We start from the raw sequence: 23,481 nt of genomic DNA, 5'->3' as shown, positions 1-23,481 counted from the left end.
AAGGCTTTTCGTTTGCGAAGTTAAGGTGTCACTGCTCTGGCAGCCAGCTTATTCCTCTAAACATGAGCTGCTTTCATGGGAGACAGGTGGCGTCACACCAGATGCAAAAAGACACCTCGGACGTACAGGAGACAAAATACTCGTCAGCCTAGTTAGATCCTAAAAACCCAAAGGCAAAAATTCACATACTCAAAAGGGCAACCTTAATGCCTTCTCTTCTTTTGCTCAGGCAACTGGTTTGTCTCTAAAACGGAGTGCATCTCCTCGAGAGGCAGGTAGCAGCCTTACCTATCCATCAGGTGCCATAGAGCCTAGAGAAGGACCTTTAGTCTAAAAGGTGGAAGTGTCCATCCCTATGGAGAGAAGGGGTGAGACAAAAGCACCTGAAACAACTGTGAATCCCCAGGTTTATGGTGTCTAGGGTATGCGTAAACTCCTCAAAAATGGGAGTTTATATAAGTGTGTAAACCCAGGTACATGGTGCCTAGGGTATGCGTAAACTCCTCAAAAATGGGAGTTTTATATAAGTGTGTAAACCCAGGTAACAAGGTGCCTAGGGTATGCATAAGTTTATTTAAGGCTTAATGCCTTCTCTTCTTTTGCTCAGGGCAACCAGTTGTCTCTAAAACGGGGTGCATTTCCTCGGGAAACAGGTAGCAGCTTAACCTATTCATCGGGTGCCACAGAGCCTAGAGAAGGACATTAATAGCTATACAATCTTGTTTTGATTTCAGTTAAATAATGATTGTATGGTCTTTGGTAATGGTAATATTATATACTTCCTTTTTGAAAGAGGTAAAAATAAAACAGACCTGGATGAAAAAGAGACTACTGACTTAAGTCAGTCTATAAGTACATGAATTTAAACTACAGGACTAGCCTCGATTGTATAATGCTTGTGCATCCTGCACACCTCATGTTTTTATAGTTTGGGAATTGTATAGTGCTTGTGAGAAATTATATAATTTCAGAATTAAAGTACCAGACACTGATGCTGGATCAGACCCAACAGGATTCATCCTCCAGCATGCTGACATGCTGACATGCTGTTTTCCTCATGTTCCATCCACAACTGCTTTGGTTGCTGTTGTCTTCAGAACATCTCCCAAGACAGCTTTGGAGAAAGTTCCTGATTCCAATTGGTCCAGCATATCAGTCCACATAGGACTTTTATTAAGCTTGAATTTTCAACAATTAGAGACTGGACCACAAATGCTATCTCTAGCTTGCTTAACCATTTTCCTAGTTTTATTTGGGCCCCTGTATAGATATTATTTGTCCCAAATCAGCCTGAAGAAGCCTTAAAAAGAGAACGCCGTCTCATTTCTCTTAAAGGGGGGTTGAGTAAGGTCTTGGGCTATGGAGGGTTATCTTCATTGAGAATTTATTGTGTTATTATTGGCTTTGTTCAGAGAAAGAACGAGACTAAATTCAGGGAATTTTGTCCAATGTGTTAAAGAGTTTTGAGTGACTATTCAGGTAGCAAAGTGTCTCTGTCATTTTTTTTTTTTTCATTTTGGAAGCTGCTAACCTGCACTTCCTATTTACTCAGCTAATTGAGTTTATTCCTTCTCAACTCTCTGATGGGGTTGAAGACAGCAAAACATTATAACATAAATATGACGATTGGTGGTTCTTGTGTATATATATTGTACATTGGAGTAATGATATAAATGTGTAAGTAAAAGGTTTTTTTAGACTAAAAGGGGGAATTGTGGAGGAATGCTAAGTGAATGTATCAACCATCAATAAAGTGCTGTTTAGCCAATCAGCTGAGTATAGGACAGGAAGTGGAAGGCGGGACTTCCTGGAAAGGGAGAGGATTTTTGGAGGTTGGAGGAGGATGGTGGGAACTGGACTCGGACAGGCCCAGGGGTCATAGTGGCAAGTGTTTGGAATATATGTGTGTTATAAGGTTTAGAGTAGTTTGTTTAGTTTACGAGTAGATTAGAAGTTCCCTGGCAGCTTTAGTCTCTCTGTGTCAGTTATTTGCTTTGTAGGCCGAACAGATACAAAATACTGCAACAATGTATATGTACACTGGCCCGCTCACCTGTTAATGGGGTGTGGAGGCCAGAGGTTGACGTCAGCTATCTTCCCTGTCACTCTCCACATCATTTTTTTTGTTTGTTTGATTTTTTCAAGACAGGGTTTCTCTGTGTAGCCTTGGCTGTCCTGGACTCACTTTGTAGACCAGCCTGGCCTTGAACTCACAGCGATCCGCCTGCCTCTGCCTCCCGAGTGCTGGGATTAAAAGCATGCGCCACCACCGCCCAGCTCTCCACCTTGTTTTTGTGAGAGATAGGAGAGGTGATCTTACTGAAGCTCACCGTTTCAGCTAGGCTAGCCCAAGCTCCCGGGGCCACTGCTGGGGTTATGGACACACCCTGCCTCCCCTGGCTGTTTTACAGCCCTTCTGGGAATCTGCCCGTGCATCCTCGTGCTTTCCCACAGTCCACCTGACCACAGCTGAGAAGACTCGCTAGTTAGCTTGATGGCCTGTGGTTGGTAAAGCAGCGTGACTTAGGGCAGAAGCCTGAGCTCAGCAGTCTGGACAAGCTAGGCTTACCCCGTTCTCCCCGCCCCTTGTGCCAATTCAGTCACCATACTGGGAAGAGGGACAAACAAAGGGGTCGAGTGGCCCCAAGTTCCTCTTCAAGGAAATACGAACTTGAGGTTGAAATGGAGAAGGAATTGGGGCGAAGAGAGAGAGATGCACTAAAAGTAAGCAGTCTTGATCAGGGCGTGGTCTGGCTGACCAGTGTCTTAATTCCAGTTCTGCAAGGTGGTCCAAAGAAGCTGTTAACACTCTTGTCGCTTTATAGGGCGATACCTTCGGATTCCAGAGGAGCCTACCCACCCTGAGGACTGTGTCATGCGAGGCCACCCTGACCTTGAATGGCTTCAGTCGTGAAGGGATGAGCTACATCAGATAAGCGTCGACTCCTAGAGTGAGTAACGTGTGTGTGCAGAGTGGAGCAGGTGTCCAGCTTTCGGCGTGCGTGTGGTACTTGCAAGCCTTGGTGCCTTTCATTGGCAGCACCAAGAGTAAAAGTGCTCTGTGAGAAGTGATGGCTGCACTATTCCCCCTCTCTGGCGCCACACGACATTCTAGAGGCTTCGTTCTGACAAACTCTTTTACCACATCCCCATGGTGACACACTATGGGGACATGAGTCCTATACAGCTGACAGAAAGGTTTACCTAGGCCAGCACAGAGTTAAAAAGAAAACACAGCCTGCCTCGAACACTTAGATTTGGACCTGAGAGAGACAGCTCAGAAGGCAAGGTGACAAGCGAACAGCCTGAGCTCAGTCTCCAGAAAGCACATGGTAGAAGGAGAAAGCCCACTTTTTTGCATGTTGTCCTCTGACCACCACACACACGCCGTGGCATGTGCTTGAGCGTGCATATATGTGCACATGCACGCATAGTATAGATGTTTTTAAAAATTACAGTATTTTTTACATGAATGGTTCTGCTCCTAAGAATTGTGCTCAAGGGAGGACGGAAGCAGCCTCCTCTTTCGGTAAAGCTGCTGAGCTCACGCTCCCCCTCCACTGTCCACTGAGCTGTTTGCCACCCTTTGGTTTGCTTCTCTTGCAGTATATAAAACATGTGGCCAGGCAGCAAGCAGTTGCACAGGTTTGAGAGTGAGGAACTCGTGGGGGAGCCCTTGTAGCACAACTGTAGAACACAGTAGCCTGTTCGGTAAAGGCTAACAAAATCAGTGTCCTTCAGGCTAAAATGTACCAGGACAGGCAAAACTAGTTGGCTATAGTGGCCACATACCTGTAACCGCAGCACTTGTGGAGGCTGTAGGGAGGAGCTCAGGTAGTACCGTATCTCAAAAGGAAGTCATCATAGGTGATGATGAGGTAGTATTACGGCAGCCAGTGTACTGCTCATGCCTGTAACCCCAGCAGCTCTGGAGGCTAAGATGGAAGGATCATGGGTAGGACCTTCATCTCAAAATGTAGCAGTATTATACATAGCAGTGAGGTGTGTTACAGCCGACCAAGTATGGAGCACATGCCTGTAATCTCAGCAACTCTGGAGGCCGAGGCAGAAGACTACAAGGCCAGCCTGGGCCACATAGCAAAACTGTACCTCAAACAAATGAATACAGGGGCTGGGACTATAGGCAATGGTAGCGCACTCGCCTGGCATCTTCTAGACCCTGGGTTCCAATATGAGGCATCACTTTTTTTTTTCTGTTTGCATGACTGTGCATATGGTATACACGTGTGTCGATAGATGCATGTTTACATGTATAGGGGCGCACGTATGAAATGACGAGTGGCATGCATGTTTGTGGCCTTTGCGAGCTGGCTGCCATTGTTAGAAATGAACGGCGGAGCTGTATAGAGAGATGGAAGCACACCACGCTGCAGATCCACCTACGAGGTTTAATAAGGGAATACTGAGACCGTTCTGGAGACACATGTTGGGGGGGTGGAGAGGGAGAGGAGGAGTGGGAGAGAGGGGGAGGGAGAAAGGGAGAGAGAGAGGAGAGAGGAGTTCCCGTTGTAAACTGGAAGGGACATACGCATGCGTAGGAGGCACGTACGCATGCGCGGAAGGTGCACACGTGCCTTAGGGGCCATGAGTCCTGCCGGCGGTGGGGGTGGTGGTGACTGCGTTGTTGTCTGATTGCTAACAGCCATGCCACCCGTTGTTCACGTGGCTTCTAAAGATTCAAACCCGAGTCCTGCTTCCCGCTCAGCAAGTGCTTTAGCCTCTGAGCCATTTCCCCAAGCCATCCAGCACGGGAACAAAGCTTAAAGGGCCGAAGCTCTTGCCCTTTGAGAATGTGAAAAGGTTTGTGTTTTATACTGTGTGTGCCTGTGGCAAGAGAACATGGGAGGCAGAGGCAGGTGGATCGCTGTGAGTTCGAGGCCAGCCTGGTCTACAAAGTGAGTCCAGGACAGCCAAGGCTACACAGAGAAACCCTTTCTCGAAAAAACAAAAACAAAACAAAACAAACAAACAAAAAGAACAAGGGAGACTGTGGGAGGCAGTGGTGCTGGCTGGCTCTATGCAATTTGGAAAGAAGAGAAAATGCTGCCGCCATATTCTCCCCCCGCCCCCCATTGGCCTGTTGGGCAAGCTCGCGGTATACTGGTGTACTTTCTTAACTGGAGATTGATGTGGAAGGGCCAAGCTTCCTGTGGGCGGCATCATTCCTGGGTGCCTGGTCCAAACTGAGCAAGCCTTGGTGAGCAAGCCAGTCAGCAGGGCTCCGCCATGGCCTCTGCTCCAGTTGCTGCCTTGCGCTGCTGCCTGGCATCCCTGGATGCTGGACTCTTAAGTTGTGAGCTGCAATCAACCCCTTCTTGCCGAGCTGCTCTGGTTACAGCGTTAATCCCATCCAGAGCCCTAACTAGAGCACTCATCTGCTTTGCTCTTTTGCAGAGGTGGGATTGGTGTGGGAGGCCCCGTGGTGGGAAAGGAGTGCCCACAGAGCTCCTTGTAAGTCAGAAGGTAGGACCCGGGGGTCTGGGAACTCCAGCCTGATTCTGGGAGCACAGTGGCTGGTGAGGCTGGGTCCCAGAATTGCCCTGAGCCGGACCCCAGGCATGCCGACGCGCTACCAGGCTTTACCTCTCCCTGTGTCTGCGCAGCCCACTTGACTCCTAATAATTGCAAGCCTGCTGTATGCTACTAAGGAGTGGCTTTGCAGAAAGCTCGGCTTGCGTGAAGAACTGAAGGACTTGCCCACAGCCCAGCCTTCCAGATGCTTCTACAAGTCAAGTCGAATTGAATTTCCTCACTTTGAAACTTACTGTTAAGGATCATAGGGTTGATGTTCTTATCTCTACTGTGCCTGCAGTTTCACCACAGTTAAAGTTCTGTTGAGAATATGGATTCCTCCCTCAGAGTCCCCGGGTTCCACAGGCCTGGCACCCACGCAATGGTTTGGGGGGAAATAAGGTGCTGCTTTGAGGTGTTTGTCGGTAGATTGTCACTGTAGGTATGTCCTAGTGGATGAGAAAGTAGACCATGAAAGAGCTGCAAACGGAATGCCTTGTGTAGGCCCAAAGACGTGTGCCCATCTTACAGACACAGGTGCTTCGTAAGTGGCAAGCCATCAGGCTGGTGGCAGACCTTTCTAGAACTCTACAGGTTTGACTGTGTATAATCTCCTTGGCCAAGTAAAAAAGGCTTGACTGACTGTTGGCTTGAGCAAACAAAAGCAAAACAAAACAGTCCAGAGCAAGGACTTGGGTGTGTGGGGGCTGGTGTCCACTGGCTCCCCCACCTGTCTTACTGTGTTTCGCCTCGCCATGTCACTCCTCTTGTATAAAATAGAGTAGCAATGATGCTCACCTTAGAGATGAGCCTCTGTCAGTGCCTGCATAGGGCTCACGGGAGTGTGGGCCTCCGTGTTGTTGTTTCTAAAGATTTATTTATGTATTTATTTATTACATAACCCGTGCTCTGCCTGCAAGTGAGCCTGCAGGCCAGTAGAGGACACCAGATCTCATCGTAGATGGTTGTGAGCCACCATGTGGTTGCTGGGAATTGAACTCAGGACCTTCGGAAGAACAGCCAGTTCCCTTAACCTCTGAGCCGTCTCTCTAGCCCTTTGTTGTTATTCTTGACAATGGGGCTCCCCTGTTGTTGATGACTGAGCCCTCATGGCCTATCTGTCCTGTGTACGCGTTCTCCACCTCATACTGCTGGAAGACAGAAAGTTATAAATGCTTTACAGCTCTGACTGCTCTTCCTAGGGAGAATCTGTGGGCTGCCCCATGACCTAGTTCTCCCTGACAAATGAATGTGTGTGTGTGTGTGCGCGCGTGCGCGCTTCAAGCATGAAATGGGTAAGAGCAGACTTTGAACCCAGGATTCTGCCTTTGTTCTTTGGGAGTTAAAATCCTCTCTGACTGTGAAAGTCATGGAACCCGGCCCCCAGCATATGTTCACGAGGCTGTAAGTGCTCCCTAGCCCCGACTGTGGAAGAGGAGGCTGATGTCAGTATAGAGCGGGAGCCTGTGGTACACTGCTGCATGGCGGGGACTTAGGAACTCCTGCGTGTCTGGTGACACTTGTACCAGCTTGTGGGGGGGAGCCAGGGGGGTTGTATATGTACCTCACAAATGTCATGAGGGCCAAGAACGTTTCATGAAATCCTGGCACAGGCACGGTGAAGAGCCCCGTCTACTTGCCTCTGACACTGAGAAAACACAACTCTCACCTCAAAGGGAGCCAGAGAGGTTATCCTGGAGGCAGTTATGAGTGACCATGGTTTGGGAACAGAAATTCTGTGTTTCAATGTGGAAACAGTCCTAGGAAGTTTCTATAGTAACAGAACAAAGAAAGCCAGCATAAGTCGAGATTCTTTTCACAGATGTTGGTGGCTCTGTCAGGTAAGTGAGTCAGAGCAAATGGGAAGAGCCCTGCTATGGGCCTCAGATGCTGTCACCGTGCTCAGCCCTTTGGTTGCTCAAAATGCGGCTCTGTTCATACAGTCCAAGGTTTTATTTCTTTTTTTCCCCTTTGTCACAGGATGTTAGGCCAGACACAGAGGTAGTCAAGGAACGGGCTAATTCAGGGCCATGAGGTAGCCCGAGATCGGTGTAGTTAGTCTGGGATCTGCAGCGTTCCAAGCTCTCCACAGCACTGACCCTCATCAGTCGGTCAGGCTTGTTTCCAGAAGGTCTTGTCCACGGTCCATCACAGTAAGCTCTAGCGCTCTAGCGGGTTTGCCTTTTAGCTTGGAAAAGTGTTGTTGGTATCACTAGCTAATATTTGCACTTTTATTGAGCACTTTTCTACCCTCCTAAAGGGCTGTCTAGTTTGGCCTTCGCCCAGCAAGGTGGCTTTGTCATCGTCTGTCACTGTTGCCTTCTGCTACCTGTAAGGAGAGAGGAAAGTGAACTGAGGTTCTGGTGAGAACTGAGCCTAGAAATGGGCACAAAAACTGGGCCTCTTCGTCTTTATCAGAGATGGTGGCATTGAGTGTCTGTTTCTTATGTCTCTGAGGGTCTTTTAAGGAGACTAGCAACATTGCAGGCACCAACTAGGCAGGAGAGCCCTTCCTCCTCACGGCTGGTGCCCCGACCCAGTCAGCAAATGGTGAGGGAGGAAAAGTGGCAGATCCTGAACCTCCCCAGCTGTGCATGAGGTCAAGGCCCGCAGTGCAGCCCCTCTCGCTAATCCAGGCCTGCCTTCTACACCCAGCCAGCTGTCCTAGGAAGAAACCCTGCTCCCCAGTTAACGGAACCAGGCCGAGCCCTGTCTTCCCAAGTCCCTTCCCTCCCTTAGCCTACCTCTTCCCTTGCCTCCCGAACCTAGCCCCGCCCTCCTTCAACGCTGCTCTGTTCTGAGCTGCTGGAAGGAATCTTTAAGCCCCATGTGATGACTGATCATCTGACTGACAACTTGATTAGACTTAAAGATGCCTCGGGCTTGCAGAAATATGTCTCTGCTGTGACAGAGGTGACTGGCATGTGGGACAGCAACTGAGCGTGGGCATGGGGCCCAGGTGGAACAAAAGCTGCAGGACGGGGAAGCCCATCATTACCGGCCTGCTGTATAATTATATCACTATTATTATTATTATAGTGTGTGTGCACACATGCGTGTGCGCACAGTGAATGCTGGCATTCATGTGCCATGGAGCATGAGTGGAGGTCAGAGGACTACATTAGACCATCAGTTCTGGGTTGACCTCGGGTCATCAGATTTGTACAGCAGGTACCTTTACACCCTGAACCATCTCACTGGCCCTTGACAATGGTTTGCCTGCTACATTTGTCACAACAGCAAAGTCTGACTAATACACATGCCTTACCACCTCCCAAGGACCCAGACGCTGACATTTTCTTCTTCACTTTTCTTTTTGTTTTGAGACAGATCCACTCTGCAGCTTGTGTGAGCCTCCGGAGTTTTGGGACCGCAGATGGATTCCACGATCTCCTAAAGTTAGTACGTTTACCCCATGTAAACAGTGCTAGCATGTAACCTAGCTGTCACCCTGTCCCTGAAGGGTGACCCTCTAGCTCTCCCATGCGTTTGTACATATGGATGGCTTCATGCCCTTTCAGCAGTCCTCAACCGTTCTCTAAAAATAGTGGAGGGCCAGGGTGATAAACATAATGGCAGAGCACGCCTCCGTGTGTGCGAGGCCTGCGTTTGAATGCCAGAACTAAAATAGCACTAAAATAACAATTAGTTAACTAGGCCATTGCTCATTTTTATTATATCCTATGGGATATCACACATGTAGTGGCCTCACTCAGCATTTTACATGGTTGCTAAGGATTTGAACTCAGGTCTTCATGGTTGGTCAGCATTTGTTCTTAGTTGTTACCCCCCGAGCCATCTCTGCATCTCTTTTCTTTTTCATTTTAATTTCTAATTTGATCACTTTACATCCTAACTGTAGCCCCCTCCTCACACCTCCCTCATTCATCCCCCTGGTCCTCAGAAACGGGGAGCCCTCCTCCCCTGTCCAGTCTCATCAGGACTGCCTGCATCCTCTTCCTCTGTGGCCTGGCAAGACCACCCCACCAGGGGAAGTGACCAGTGAGTGGGGCCAGAGTCCACGTCAGAAGTAGTCGGTGCTGCCCATATTAGGGGACCACAAGGAGGCTGTGCTGCCCATCTGCTACATCGGAGCAGGGGGTCTAGGTCCTCGCCATGGTCCTTGGCTGGTGCATCTCTCCATTTCTCTTCAGTAGTTTTTATTGACCATAATATTGTGTTCCTTGAAGAGATCATAAAATGTCTTTTGTGACCCTTTGAGAAGCTATCAGGAATAAAGCTGTTATGAACATTGTTGGGCAAATCTTTTCAAAACCACTGAGGAACAATTTACATTGCCATTAAAACCCACTCATTGAGAGTTCACAAATCTGTGTTTTTCAGAGATTTGAAAAGCTGTTACCACAGTTCACTTTTAGAAAATCCTATTCTGAAAACTTTTTGGTCCGCGCCAGCTCCTAGCCCGAAGCAGCCAGCGGCCTGTTCTGTCTCCTGTAAATTCTAAGACGTGTTATGTACATGGGCTCTTAGCATATGGTCTGGGGGATTTGGCTTTTTTTGATGGTGGAGTGTGTGAAGACATGTGTGCTCCTAGAGGCCAGAGGACAACCTCTGGTATTTCCCAGGACCACCCCCATTGGTTTTCTTGAGACATGTTCTTTCACTGGCCTAGGGATCCTCCTGTCTCCAGCCGTCTAGCTGGCTTGCACACTTGCATCACCAGGCCTGGCTGCTTTATGTGGATGCCAGGGTGGAATTCGGGCCCTTGTGTTTACACAGGAAGTGCTTTATTAGAGGAGCCATCTCCCCAGGGCTTGCTTCCTAACGCCCCTGTGTGAGATTAACCTGAGCTGGAGAATGTATCTGTAGCAGGCCATCTCTTTGTATTGAAGGATTTGCTCTAATGAAATGACATCATTTCTTGTCTATGAACTGGTAGGCATTTTGATTATTTATATAGTTGTAGTTATTGCACATGGTGCTTCTGGGAACAACATAATGTTGCTGTGTATGGATGTTTGTGTAGACTTCATGTCTCTTGGGTGAATTTCTAAGTCTGTAGTTGTAGAATCAAGTTTAACTTTTTAAGAACTTGACAAATTATTTTCCCAAAGTGTCCATACAGTCAGTCCTAGAGTCCAAGCAACAGTGGGTGTGGATTTGATTTCTCTGTTCTCTCAGCCACATCCAGTGTTGGCCATCTTTACTACAACCTGCCTTAGTTATTTTTCTATTGCTGCTCTGAGACTCCATGACCAGGGCAACTTATAGAAGAAAGCATTTAATTGGGCTTCCAGATTCAGAGAATGAGTCCACGACCATCAGGGGAGGAGCATGATGGCAGGCAGGCAGGCGGGCATGGTGCTGGAGCGGGCGGGCATGGTGCTGGAGCAGCCGAGCATGGTGCTGGAGCAGGCAGACATGGTGCTGGAGCGGGCGGGCATGGTGCTGGAGCGGGCGGGCATGGTGCTGGAGCGGGCGGGCATGGTGCTGGAGCGGGCGGGCATGGTGCTGGAGCAGCCGGGCATGGTGCTGGAGCGGGCAAACATGGTGCTGGAGCGGGCGGGCATGGTGCTGGAGCGGGCGGGCGGGCATGGTGCTGGAGCAGCCGGGCATGGTGCTGGAGCGGGCAAACATGGTGCTGGAGCGGGCGGGCATGGTGCTGGAGCGGGCGGGCATGGTGCTGGAGCGGGCGGGCATGGTGCTGGAGCAGCCGGGCATGGTGCTGGAGCGGGCGGGCATGGTGCTGGAGCGGGTGGGCATGGTGCTGGAGCAGCCGGGCATGGTGCTGGGGCGGCCGGGCATGGTGCTGGAGCGGGCGGGCATGGTGCTGGAGCAGCCGGGCATGGTGCTGGGGCAGCCGGGCATGGTGCTGGAGCGGGTGGGCATGGTGCTGGAGCGGCCGGGCATGGTGCTGGGGCGGCCGGGCATGGTGCTGGAGCAGTAGCAGAGAGCTTGTGTGCTGAGACAAACAGCCACAAGGCAGAAGAAAGCTAACTGGGAATGGCGTGGGCTTTTGAAACCTCAGAGTTTGCTCTAAGTGGCACACCTCCAACAAAAGCACACATCTTTGTCCTTTGTGAAAGTTCCTCCAGGTGGGGACAGAAGATTCCAATACAGGAGCCTGTGGGGGCTGTTCTTATCCAAACCACACAGCCGTTGTCATGAGAATGTGGTAGTGTAGCACTACAGTCTTAATTGACATTTTCTTAAAGATGGATGTTGTGGGGGACTTTTTTAATCTGATTATTAATCATTTCATGTGGTGAAATGGCTATCTAAATCTTTTGATTTATTTTTGTTTTCAAGACAGGGTTTCTCTGTGTAGCCCTGGCCTGTCTGGACTCACGCTGTAGACCAGGCTGGCCTGAAACTCACAGAGATCTGCGAGTGCAGGGATTACAGGTGTGCATCACTGTGCCGCTGGCTAGCTAAGCCTTTTCTGGTCCTTTCAAAACATTTATTTTTTAAATTAAAATATAGTTACATAATTTCCCCTGCATCCTCCATCTCTCTTATTCTTCCTAGCTCCTACACACACACACACCCCCCACATACAGACATACATACAGACACACAGACACATATATACAGACACACACATACACACATACACACAAATAGACAGGCACACAGAGACACACACCGAGGTGTTAGAGCTGGGAACAATCTGCTAATCATTTAGTGTTGCTTGGATGTATGTGTTTTTAGTATTGGATAAGTGTAAGGACTAGGTCTGTGAGGAAGACTGAATCTCCCCCTCTCAGCAGTTCTAACAGCGCTTCCTCTAGGGGTGGGCTCCATGAGACGTCCCCCATCCACAGTGGCATGTCAGCTGCTGGTGCTCCTGCTGTTCAGGTCTCCTTTAGGCAGCCATGTTGTTGTGACTTCCTAGGTGTAGTACCCTGCCCTATCTGGAGGACACAGTCTTGCAGCAGACTTCCTGGTTCTCTGGTTCTTATGCTTTCTGCACCATCATCTGTGGCGTCTCCTGAGCTTAGGCGCAGGGGTTGTGTTGTAGCCGTGTGGGTTAGGATTGGGCTCCCCACGGTCAGCTGTTCTCTGCTTTTGACCAGCTGTAGATTTCTATAATGGTCTCCTTCTGCTTCAGAAAGAAGCTTCTTTGGTGAGGGGAGGCGTGAGAGGTACCTTACCTGAGGGTTTAAGGGTGTTTGGTCTGCAGCTAGGAATTATACTGGTCTACAAAAGTGGTGGGAGTTCTTGCCACTTAACGTCCTCCCCTAAGGTCTGTGATGTCACTAGCCATGGGTGCTGGCTAGCTTTGCAGTACCAGGCATGATTTTCCTCCTGTGGTCAGGCCTAGTATCTGATTAGACAGCTCTTGTTACTGCCATGACATAAGTGCACTCTTACTGCTCTCTCTCTCTCTGATGGCCATTGCTGTGGCTCACAAGCGTTCCTCCCTTGGCAGCTTTTATAGCACTCTCCGGCAATATAAAAACTAGTCCTCAGGGAAGGGCCTTCAGGTCAGACCCAGCTGGAAGCCTCTGAATCCTGTGTGCCACAGCCATTGCTGTCTTCAACAATAAGGACGTCCTTCAACGCTGGGAGACAGCCAAGGGCAACAGGAGCAACATACATTGTCTGGGGGAGTCTTTTGGGCTCTTCTGACCAATACTCAAGAGGAGATTTCTCATGCCTGGGACTGGCGTTTGTTAAATCATCTATGGCTCTTGGGAAAAACATCACCATAAGTAGCTTACCTTCGTGTGTGTGTGTGTGTGTGTGTGTGTGTGTGTGTGTGTGTGTGTGTGGTGTGGTGTGTTTTGCCTGTATGGATATGCATACACTTGTCTGAGTTACTATTGTGTTGTTGTCAAGAGACACCATGACCAAGACAACTCTTTAATTGAGCGGTTTCTTACTTTGAGTCCATTATCATCACGGCAGGAAGCGGACAGTAATGGCACTGGGGGAGTGGCTGGGAACTTTACAACCTCAACCACAGGCATCAGGCAGAGACAGACAGAGACACAAGACAGACAGACAGACAGGCAGTGGGAAAGCTCAAAGCTCACCCCCAGTGACACCAATAAGGTCACACCCACTCCAACACCACCACACCTCCTAACGCTTCCTAAACAGTTACACTAACAAGGGACAAAACTTGCAAACGTATGGGCCCATCGGGACCGTTCTCCTCAGGCCACCATGCTCTTATATGCACTAGATATAAAATAATATTCCCCGTGGCTATTTCAGAATCCTCCATGGTGCTTATCCCTCCTCCCTCCTCCTCCTCCTGGACTTTCCCCACCCCCTCCCCTCTTCATGCCTCCCTTTCTCCATTCCCGCCTTTACATCACCTGCATCCTGCTATTCTGCTGTGCCTAGCCTCCTCCTCCACCCTAAGGTCCATGCTCACTTCCTGGCTTCTGCTGCTGTTCCAGTTGTGCGCTCACACCTGACGACTTGGAGCCACAGATGAGACAGGATCACCTCACTCTGACATTTTCTGGTTCCGTCCATTCACCTACAAGTTTCGTGATTTCATTTTCTTTGTGGATGGCATTCTATCATATATATGTATAAAGTTCCATTGTGCATCCCTCAGCTGAAGGACTTTTAGGCTCCTCCATCTCCTCGCTCTTATGAGTAGACTGGCTTCACTGCCCTTTGAACCTGCGGTAAAGGAGTACCTCACGGTGGGAGAACACACCAGAACAAAGCCAGGCAGCTCAGAGAGACAGAGAAAGGAGGAGGCTGGGGACAAGGTAGGCCCTTCAGAGTCACACCTGCAGTGACCCACTTTCTTGAATCAGTCCACACCTTCCTCAGTTTCTATCACCTTCCAATGACACCATCAGCGTGTGGCTCCATCAATGTACCAGTCTATTGATGAAGCCAGAGCCCTCCTGACGCACTCAGTTTCCAAACCCAGTAGCTCTCAGGCAGGCTCTAACGCATGCGCCTGCAGGGACACTCCAGATCCAAACCCTACCGTGGAGCCCGTTGGACCTCTTTTCTGGTACTTGCTGTTGCTGACTTTTAGCGCAGCCATTGTGGGGAATGTGAGGTTGTGCGTCATTGTGGTTCCAGCTCTCCCTACTGACTAATGTGAGAGCGTCAGGATGCTGCTGCTGGTGGAAACCAGCATCTTCTACTCAAAGTGTCTTTTCAGTTTTGTCAATTCTGTTATGAGTCGACTTCTTACTGTCGGTCCAGAACACTGAATGTACATAGTGTGGCCACCTGTCATTCATTAGATACATGTGTTGGAAGTATTTTCCCCTGTTGGTTTTTTATTCTTTCAATGTTCTATGATCTGATTCTTATTTTAATGGGTTTCTAATCAATTTCTGTCCTTTTAAAAACATTTTGAGTTTTTTTTTTTTTTTCATTTTTTTACCTGCTCTAAAGGTGGCAAAAATAACCATCCTGGCCAATGGCCGGACAGAGATGCTCTTGACTCAGCTGCTCCACAGAGAAGAGTTAAGGAGGCGCGATTGCGTTCAGAGGTGAGCAGTCATTGGCATGCCCGGGACAATAGCACAGTAAGAAAAACCAAGACTCTTGGCGCCTGCTACACCACATCCAAGCTAGAAGAGGGCAAGCCACCGGTACGGGTGGCAGAGAGGACCCGCACTGTGTGTGTCCTGCAAGTTTTCATAATCTTCATGTTTGCAGCTCACTGCCAGCAGAAACCCGGGGTCTGTAAGTGTCGTTTCCTTTGGAAAAGTAGCTCACATATCTCACTGATGCGACCCCTGCCTTCAGGGCACTGCTACTAAAGACAGCTTGAGACATGAGCTGTGTGGACTTGAACTGCCATTGGAGTCAGAATCCCCATCTGTGAATTCCCATCTTTGGGACTCCACAGACATTCACTGTGCCCTGTACTGTAGGCATAGGTGTGGTGACACAGAGGACAGTGTCACCTTCTAGAATCAGGACATCAGGGTGCTTTCCCATTGGGAAGGCTGGCTACTAGGAGTGCGACCATCCACGTGCATGTAGGCTCCATGAAGGCTCACTAAGTTCTGCTACCTGTTCCCAGGGCTGCACTCAGGTGTCTGGCATCAGCAGGGTGGAGTGGGAACAGCGCAACAGTCATGCTGTCTGCCTGTGTGGGTATGCTGACGGGGCCTTGAGCGGGGTCCATGGGAGCCAAGCATTGACCAGTCCCCAGACGTACACAGCCAACGAGAACTTGATCAGCTCTGGCCATGTAGTCCACCTGGCTACACTATAGAGGAAGCGTAACGGAGCATTTATCTTTCCGCTCCTACCCCACCTAGGAAGTTCCTGCTGCTGCCCTAGCCATGTCCCTGTCTGACCACAATATGCTGCTGTCAAGACTGGGTACAAGCTCCTCGGAGTGAGTGGTGAGGTTTCCACCTGCCTGTGAGTGTGTCTAGTCTGCAGCACTGACTGATTACAGGACAAGTACCCCTAACCCTTACCCACTGCGCAGCCGCCCCTGCTGGAAGCCATTGGGTCAGCAACGCTAGCACCGGCAGATCCCGAGGACCGCCAGTTGTCTGAAAGGGCTGTAACTCACACTGCACAAATCCTTCACCCTCTTCACGCATGTGCCACGCCTGCTCTGCTCGCTGTGCCCACAGAAGGGTCAGTATACACTGTACACACAGTGCACAGAGCCATTCACCAAACCGGAAAGAACACAGGGAAACTATTCTGTGGTGGCCATCTAGAAGCAGAGCCACATCATCAGCAGAAAGTTGCCTGCTGAGAAAGCCACTTCATCAAAATGGTAGAGGTATCTGAACCATCGGATACACAGATCTCAGTGTAGGAACATAAAGAGTAAGGTGACGTGGTGCCTCTCAAAGAAGACACTAACTGTGGCAAGCGAGTGCCAGATAAACTAAAGGGATGATGTGCCTGGTAAGGAATCCAAGGGGATGGTTATCACTGGGCAGGAAAGGAGCCGGTGGAGAGGGGCAGAAGGAGGTATTTGTAAGAGTCCGAAAGTCGCTGAAGGAAGACCTCAAACTCAAACAGTATGTAAAAACGAAGAGCACTGATTCTGCAGAAACAGTCTGCATGCAGGGGTCAGCCATCCATACAAGATGGCGGTGACCCCAGGGGGAGCTCGCAGGCTCCTTTAAAGGCCTCTAGGGGAATCCTGTGGCTACGTGACTCTAACTGGGTTTGACTTGTGCCTGTGGAGGCAGCAGGTACTTGTGGAGGCTTTGTGACTATAGCCACTGGCCTTTTAGCAAAGTCCATATTACAATACTGTAGAGTTAAATATGAGCCACGTACGTAAAGGACAAATGTGTCATAGTGAAACCCATTATTTCTTGCACTAATTTACAAAGAAACAATTGAAAGATAAAAAGAATCGTCACATTTTAAAAAGTGAGATCCAAGAAAATTCAGATAGTTCGATGAAATTAGAGAGATACTTCATATTATGAATGAGAAATTCCATAGAGAGGTATTTTGAAAAAGAGCCAAACAACAATCTTGGGATAAAGAGCTCAGTAAATTAAATAAAAAATATAGTTGATAGCTTCAACAAACAATATAGATTAAGCAGAAGAATGTCTGAACTTGTGACCGTGTCCCATGTCAGCACATTCCATGTCTATCCCCCGGGTCCAGCCAGGCTGGCACACCCTATGCTCCCGTTCAGCCTGATAAGTACAGCTCTCTCCTCTCGTCAGTGTTCTGTTGCTGTGAAGAAACACCGTGACCACGTCAACTCTTAGAAAACATTTAATTGGGGCTTGCTTATAGTTTCAGAGGCTGAGTCCATGACCATCATGGCGGGGAGTGTGGCACAGGCAGGCTTGGTTAGGGAGCAGTGGGTGAGAGCTCACATCCTGGTCCACAGGAGGGGGGGGGGGGAGAGAGAGAGAGAGACAGACACTGGGCCTGGGCCTGATTTAGGCTTTTGACACCTCAAAGGCCACCCACAGTGGCACACTTCCTCCAACAAGGCCACTGCTACTACAAGACTACACCCCCAATCCTTCTAATCCTTTCCAATAGCCCCACTCCCTGGTGGCCAAACATTCAAATCTATGAGCCCATGGGGGCTGTTCTCATCCTAGCCTTATCAAAGAAACTCCTCTTGGCAGAAGTCAGAGGCCACCACTGAAAGCTACACTGATTAAAATGAAGAGAGCAGCTGACCATGAGTGGCCCAGCCCCAGCTGATAGCATCTGCAATGCAACTCCTGCACCTAAGGCTCAGAGAACGTGATGGAAGAGGGGTAGAAAGATAAGAGGCTGAGGAAGGGGAAGTCGGCTGTGAGGTTGTTACACCCAGGGTACCTGAGCTATATCACTGCCTAAACAAGACCTGAACAGGACAACAGTAATAAACACTCTAGCATCTATACAAAATCTCATGACATCATACCCCTGGACAAACAGCTACAGGAAAATAAGGATTACTTTAGTCTTCCCCAGGGATGAGTCCCCTAACTGGTTATCCAATACCAAGTGGTCAGGCCTGACATTGTATAAATACAGCCAACACTAAATGGACTCAGCAGATTATATTTATGCGTATATATTCACATGTAACAACAGTAAAGATAAAGAGGGAGAATATGAGTATGGGAGAAGTTGAAGAGAAGAAAGAGGAGAAATGATGTATTTATTTTTTTAATTCAGATTTTAATTTTTAAATTTTATTTATGTGTTGATTTTACATCCTGATCATAACCCCCTGTCTCCTCTCCTCCTGGTCACACCCTCCCCCCCTATTCCTCAGAAAATGGAGCCCCCCTACCCACCCACCCCAGCTCATCAAGTCACGTCAGGGCTGAGCGCATCTTCTTCCCCTGTGGCCTGGTGAAGCAGCCCTGCTGGGGGGGGAGGGGGGCGGTGATCAAAACACAGGCAACAGAGTCCATAAAAGAGACGATCCTCACTCCCACATGAGGCCCAAGCTGCCCATCTGCTGCACCTGTGTGGGGCCTACATCCAGTCTAGGTCCTTGGTTGATGCTTCAGTCTCCACAAGCCTCTCTGTGTTCTTAAAGGTTTTTGCTCCTTTGTTCATCAAGTGTGTTGTTTTAGGATATACTTTTCTTGAACTACCTTGGTGTGGATATTAGTGTAAGTCTGGTCTGTGACATAAGCTAATGTCTATACTAAGTTTAGTACATGTTTTTTAAAAGCATTTTATTTATTATGTTATGTATATGAGTGCTCTGTCCATGTACACCTGCAGGCCAGAAGAGGGCATCAGTTACACAGATGGTTGTGAGCCACCATATGGTGGCTGGGAACTGAACTCACGCCATCTGGAAGAGCAAACAGTGCTCTTAACCGCTGAGCCATCTCTCCAGCCCTAGTACATGTTTTTTTTTTTTTAACTTTTTATTGATTGTTGTGAATTTCACATCATGTACCCCAATCCCATTCATCTCCCTGTCACTCCATATCCACCCTCTGCCCTTGAACCTCCCTCCACAAGAAAAATAAAAGGTGAAAAAGCATCTTGCCAAAGCTGCAGTAAGTCACACAGTATACCCTTCTGCCCTCACAGCTTTACTTGAAAATGCTCATTGCAATGAATCATTGGTCTGGTTTGCAGGCCCTGGCTTCTGCTACACTCTCAGTACTGGATCCTCACCAGGACTCCTGTTATTGGCCTGTACTATAGAGATCCTGCAGCTTTGTTTCTGGAAGCCCAGCCCGTTCATGTGCTCCAGCAGTTCATAGATGGGGCAGATGTTGGGGTGGCCAACTCCAAAGCCCTGGATCTGGGCCGAGTGGTAGCTGAGTTGATCAGCCTGCCAGCTCTCCTGCTTTGCCCAGGTGAGGGGTAGGGCCAGCTCTCCTGCTTGGGGCAGCCAGAGCAGGTCTCCCTCACTAACGCCCACACCCATGCACTGCCCCAGCACTGCCCTCAGGAGAGCTGGCCATGCCCTTCACCAGCTGCAGCACTCAGGAGAGCTGGCCACGCCCTTCACCAGCTGCAGCACTCAGGAGAGCTGGCCAACTTCAGGCGGTAGCACAGGCTACTCACATCAGAGATTCCTCTTCACCCTCACCTTTCTTCATAGTGCACAAACCATTCAGCTTCTCTCTCCCGTCTCTCCGCCACACTTGTTCACTGAGGTAGCGCTGCGCTTCCCTGGTGTCTTCCACTCGTGTGGGCCACATGGCAGTGGGTGGGCTTCTGGGTCAGTACTTTAAATGTTTTGTGGGATCAGTCAAGATTTAAAATTTTTTTATGTGAGGTTGGGCATGGTGGCGCATGCCTTTAGTCCCAGAGTTGGAAGGCAGAAACAAGCTCTGAGTTCAAGGCCAGCTTGATCTGCAGAATGAGCCCCGGGACAGCAGGAGCTACACAGAGAAACCCTGTCTTGAAAAACAAAACAAAAAATTTTATGTGCATGAGTGGTTTTGCCTGTATTATTTATGTGCACCACAGTTGTGCCTGGTGCCTGCTGAGGTTGGAAGAGGCCATTGGACCCCTTGGAACTAGAGTTACAGATGTCATGAGCCACTGTGTGGGTGCTGGCAAACAAACCAGGGCCTCTTCAAGAGCTGCCACTGCTCTTATCTGAGGAGCCATCTCTCCAGCCAGAGGTTGGCTTCTTTAATGAGATGTTCAATATTCTTTTGAGAATGAGTTTGGTAGAACCCATAAACTATTTCATCACAGATGTTTAAATTATTGGAAAAATAGTTCAAATTAGTCCTTATTATCTTTCTAATGGCTATAGAGGCCTCCAAAAAGTCATTTTTTTCCCCCTAATACTTTAACATCTTCCTTACATTGCTCAGTTTCTCAGTTTCTACCACCCTCCCGCCAAAACAACCAGTCTGCCTCATTGATTGTTCTGTTTGGTTGTCTGTCTCCTTCTACGGCCCAGGCTGTGCAGTCCTCCTGGCTCCACCTCCCAAGTGCTGAGATCACCTGTGTGAGTCACTGCCCAGCCCTACTGCTGTTTGGTTTGTTTTTTCCATTGAATTCTGCTCTTTATTATGTCCTTTCTTAAACCTCTTATATGTCTAAGTCACCCTCACTTCTTGGATTTAAATTTAGATCACTGAACTGAGATATTTTATATATATATATATATCACAAGAAAATGCAAAAGGCACTACAATCCCAAAATTAAAATCAAATAGCAATTTTAACCAATTTTCTTACATTGGTATTGTTGCTTTTCACAGTTACAATTTCCTCTATAGCTTTTCTGCTGTGAAATAAATAACATGTGAGGTTAGAACTTTTCAAAGGACACAGAGAACACTGAGGACTTGTACTAGTCAGGATAGGCTCTAATGGGCTATCTCAAAACCCCAGTGGCTTAATGCAGCAGAGATTTGCTCATAGCATGCATCAGTTGTGATTCCTCAGTGTCTCTGTCCCAGTCAGTGACCCACATTGATAGAGCCACCATCATCTTAAACTGTAGTATTTAGCATGTGGCCTACATGGGCCGACCTAACAGCAGGAGTGTGTGTGTGTGTGTGTGTGTGTGTGTGTGTTTATGTGTGTGTGTGTTTATGTGTGTGTGTGTGTGGTCTGTATGTACATGGATAGGGTTTGTATGGTAGGGGGGGATATCTGATGAAATGATCTGGGCTACATACCAGTGGGCAATATGGGCTACTGAAGGACTGAATAAAATGGGTAATTTTTATTGTATTTCAGCAACTTCAGTTTGTGCCTTATCAATTATATGTAACAAGTTTCAAAACCATTGTTTCTCTGTCATTCAAGAACTTCATATTAGAAGAGTTTGCATTTATGCTTTAGAAGAATAGTTATCTTACCCAGCAGCTGACTGTGGTCTCCCATGGGTAGCAGCAGTGACAGGACTCCTTGAATTTGACAGTGCCTCTTTTTAGAAGGCTCTTTCATGGAAAGATTGGACCTCTTTATTTCCACTCATAATTTGGGCCACAATTACACACCATATGTTTATTAGAATTGATCTTAGGACTAAAGCTATGCGCATCCCTGGCAAGGCTCGGCATAGTGTCCTTCACAGGCTCCTTCCATGCAGCAGGCCCACACGTGCAGCTGTGGTACGGAGCAGTGTCCGGCACCCTGACCCAGTGCTAACATCTGCTGCACCTGTCTTCTCGTGTTGTATTCAGTGCATTTAAACGTTCCTAAGATCAGAAATGAGATTCTGCGTAAAAGGAACTTTATTTAAGCTTCTAGCCTCCATATAATGTATCCCAGGCCTAGAATGTTTTTCAGCCTCTGAGACTTACTGCTAAATAAGCTCACCCACTCTTGTCCTTTCTGAGCTTTGGGCTGGATAGTTCAAACTCTTCTCCTAGCTGGCTTATTCAATATGGCTTTTCTCTTGGCCTCTGAATTGCTCTGCTTGGCCTCAGACTAACTCAGCGGTCTGCTCTAATCTCCTGGCTCGTTCTCACTCTCTGCTTGTTTGGTTTTCACCTGCATTCTCTCTCTGCAATCGTCTCTCATTACTGTCCCGGTAAAACTACCTTGTGTCCCTCTGCATTGCTCCTTGAATGGCTTCCCTTTCATCTCTCTTGGGGTCATCCTATTCTGTCAGATCTTTCTCTGATTTGTCACTTTTTCTGCCACTCAATTAAACATCACTTTTAAACATGGGTGCTTCCTTCTTCAAACTAACTTTACCTTCATTGTTTGGGATTAAAGGCATATACCACCATGCCTGGACATAAGTTTTTCTTTACCTGAAACTTGCTCTATTCCATGCTGGCCTTGAACTCAGATCTGCTTGCCTCTGTCTCGGATTAAAGGCATGTTTGTATTTCAGCCAGATCACACAGACCTAGAAGGTCTTTGGATGTGATCTCTTGCCAGAGCAGCCAGTCATTTTCTGAAGTAAAACTGCTTTACAATTCTGCAACACAATTGTTGGACTACACCTGAAGTCACTCTTTTGAGTCTCCAAATCTTATGAACATACAGAGAATTTTCTCAGAAGCCAAGTGGTAGCTGTGATATCTAGGCAGATTAAATGCAGATGAGAATTAAACTCTCTGACACTAAAGCAATTGTGAAACAGTTCAAATTTGCTTATTTTTTTTTATGTTTGGGAAAATACAGTGATGTTTTTTATTTTGATATTTTTATTTAAAATATTATTAATCGAACTACTGGTTTAGACAGTGGGAAAACTGTAGTATACTGCAGGTTTCTTTGACAAGTGCTGTGTCGGGTGTGCCCTGCTCTCAGCATCTCAGAGTAGACTGCTGAGCTAAGTACCATCTCCTCCTGCTACTCAAAGAAACAGATAGTAAGCAGTTGGGCTGCCTCGAGTCCTAAAAAGTTTGCTATCTTTGTGGTGACATAGAGACTGTGTTTACTAAAATGGCTACTAATGAAGGTCACTGTTTCCTTTCACAGGGGTATACTATGTTTTGGTATACTGAGACAGCACACAAGGAACCTACAGGAAAGCAGCTGAAGGCCATAAAATGAAAGCAATAAGCCCAAGACAAGAAGAAAGTAAGTACAGCATGGTGTTAGGATAAAGATAGCCAAGCGTGGTGGTGCGCGCCTTTAATCCCAGCACTTGGGGGGGGGGGGGCACGGGGGGGCAGGGCAGGAGGATCTCTGAGTTCTATGCCAGCCTGGTCTACAGACTGAGTTCCAGGAGAGCCAGAGTTACATAGCGAGACTTGGTCTCAAAACCTACAAGGGAAGCACAGAAGGGGTCATCCGTCTGCCTGTGCCTCCACGTTGGGCCAGATCTCAAAGCAGTCTTAAAGAGCCAGTGTCCGGAAAAGGCCTCACGGTTGCAACTGAGGCACACTGAGGCCTCACTCTGTGCATCTCTGAATCCCCAAGTATACTTCTCAAGGAAAACTCTGAGCAGGTAGATCATAAGATGATTTCACTTTGTCCTGGGAGCTTTTCTAAAGGAGAAAATATTGGAATTTTGAAATTTTTCAGCGGGCTATGGGAGAAGGGGCCACACATATAAAAGCCTCTGGGAAACGTCTCATCTTTAGACGTTTTGGGTTCTATAGCCATATTCAGGAGCCACTGTGAAATGACCCAAATCTCATTTCTTGC

General features: G+C 48.2%; 1 protein-coding gene across 16 annotated transcripts in view; it reads left to right on the top strand.

The window, feature by feature from the left end:
- GPR160 (G protein-coupled receptor 160) overlaps positions 1–23,481 on the top strand; it is a 45,915-nt gene that overhangs the window by 15,743 nt on the left and 6,691 nt on the right. For 2 of the 16 annotated variants that reach the window (XM_084769401.1, XM_084769387.1), the window contains exons 2-3: positions 2,826–2,951; positions 22,810–22,911. The gene's annotated coding sequence lies outside the window, so the exon portion shown is untranslated. Of the gene's footprint in view, positions 1–2,776; positions 2,952–4,646; positions 4,822–5,453; positions 5,473–8,862; positions 8,935–11,802; positions 11,899–14,874; positions 14,973–15,752; positions 16,084–18,666; positions 18,790–22,809; positions 22,912–23,481 lie in introns of those variants that run through there. The other 14 variants (XM_084769398.1, XM_084769395.1, XM_084769399.1 and 11 more) reach the window with 14 other exon arrangements.

This window comes from Acomys minous (genome assembly GCF_964271855.1).
Source record: "Acomys minous genome assembly, chromosome: 19".
Lineage (NCBI taxonomy): Eukaryota > Metazoa > Chordata > Mammalia > Rodentia > Muridae > Acomys > Acomys minous.
Note: the sequence above shows the minus strand (reverse complement) of the source record. Positions and strands in the feature narration are given on the sequence as shown.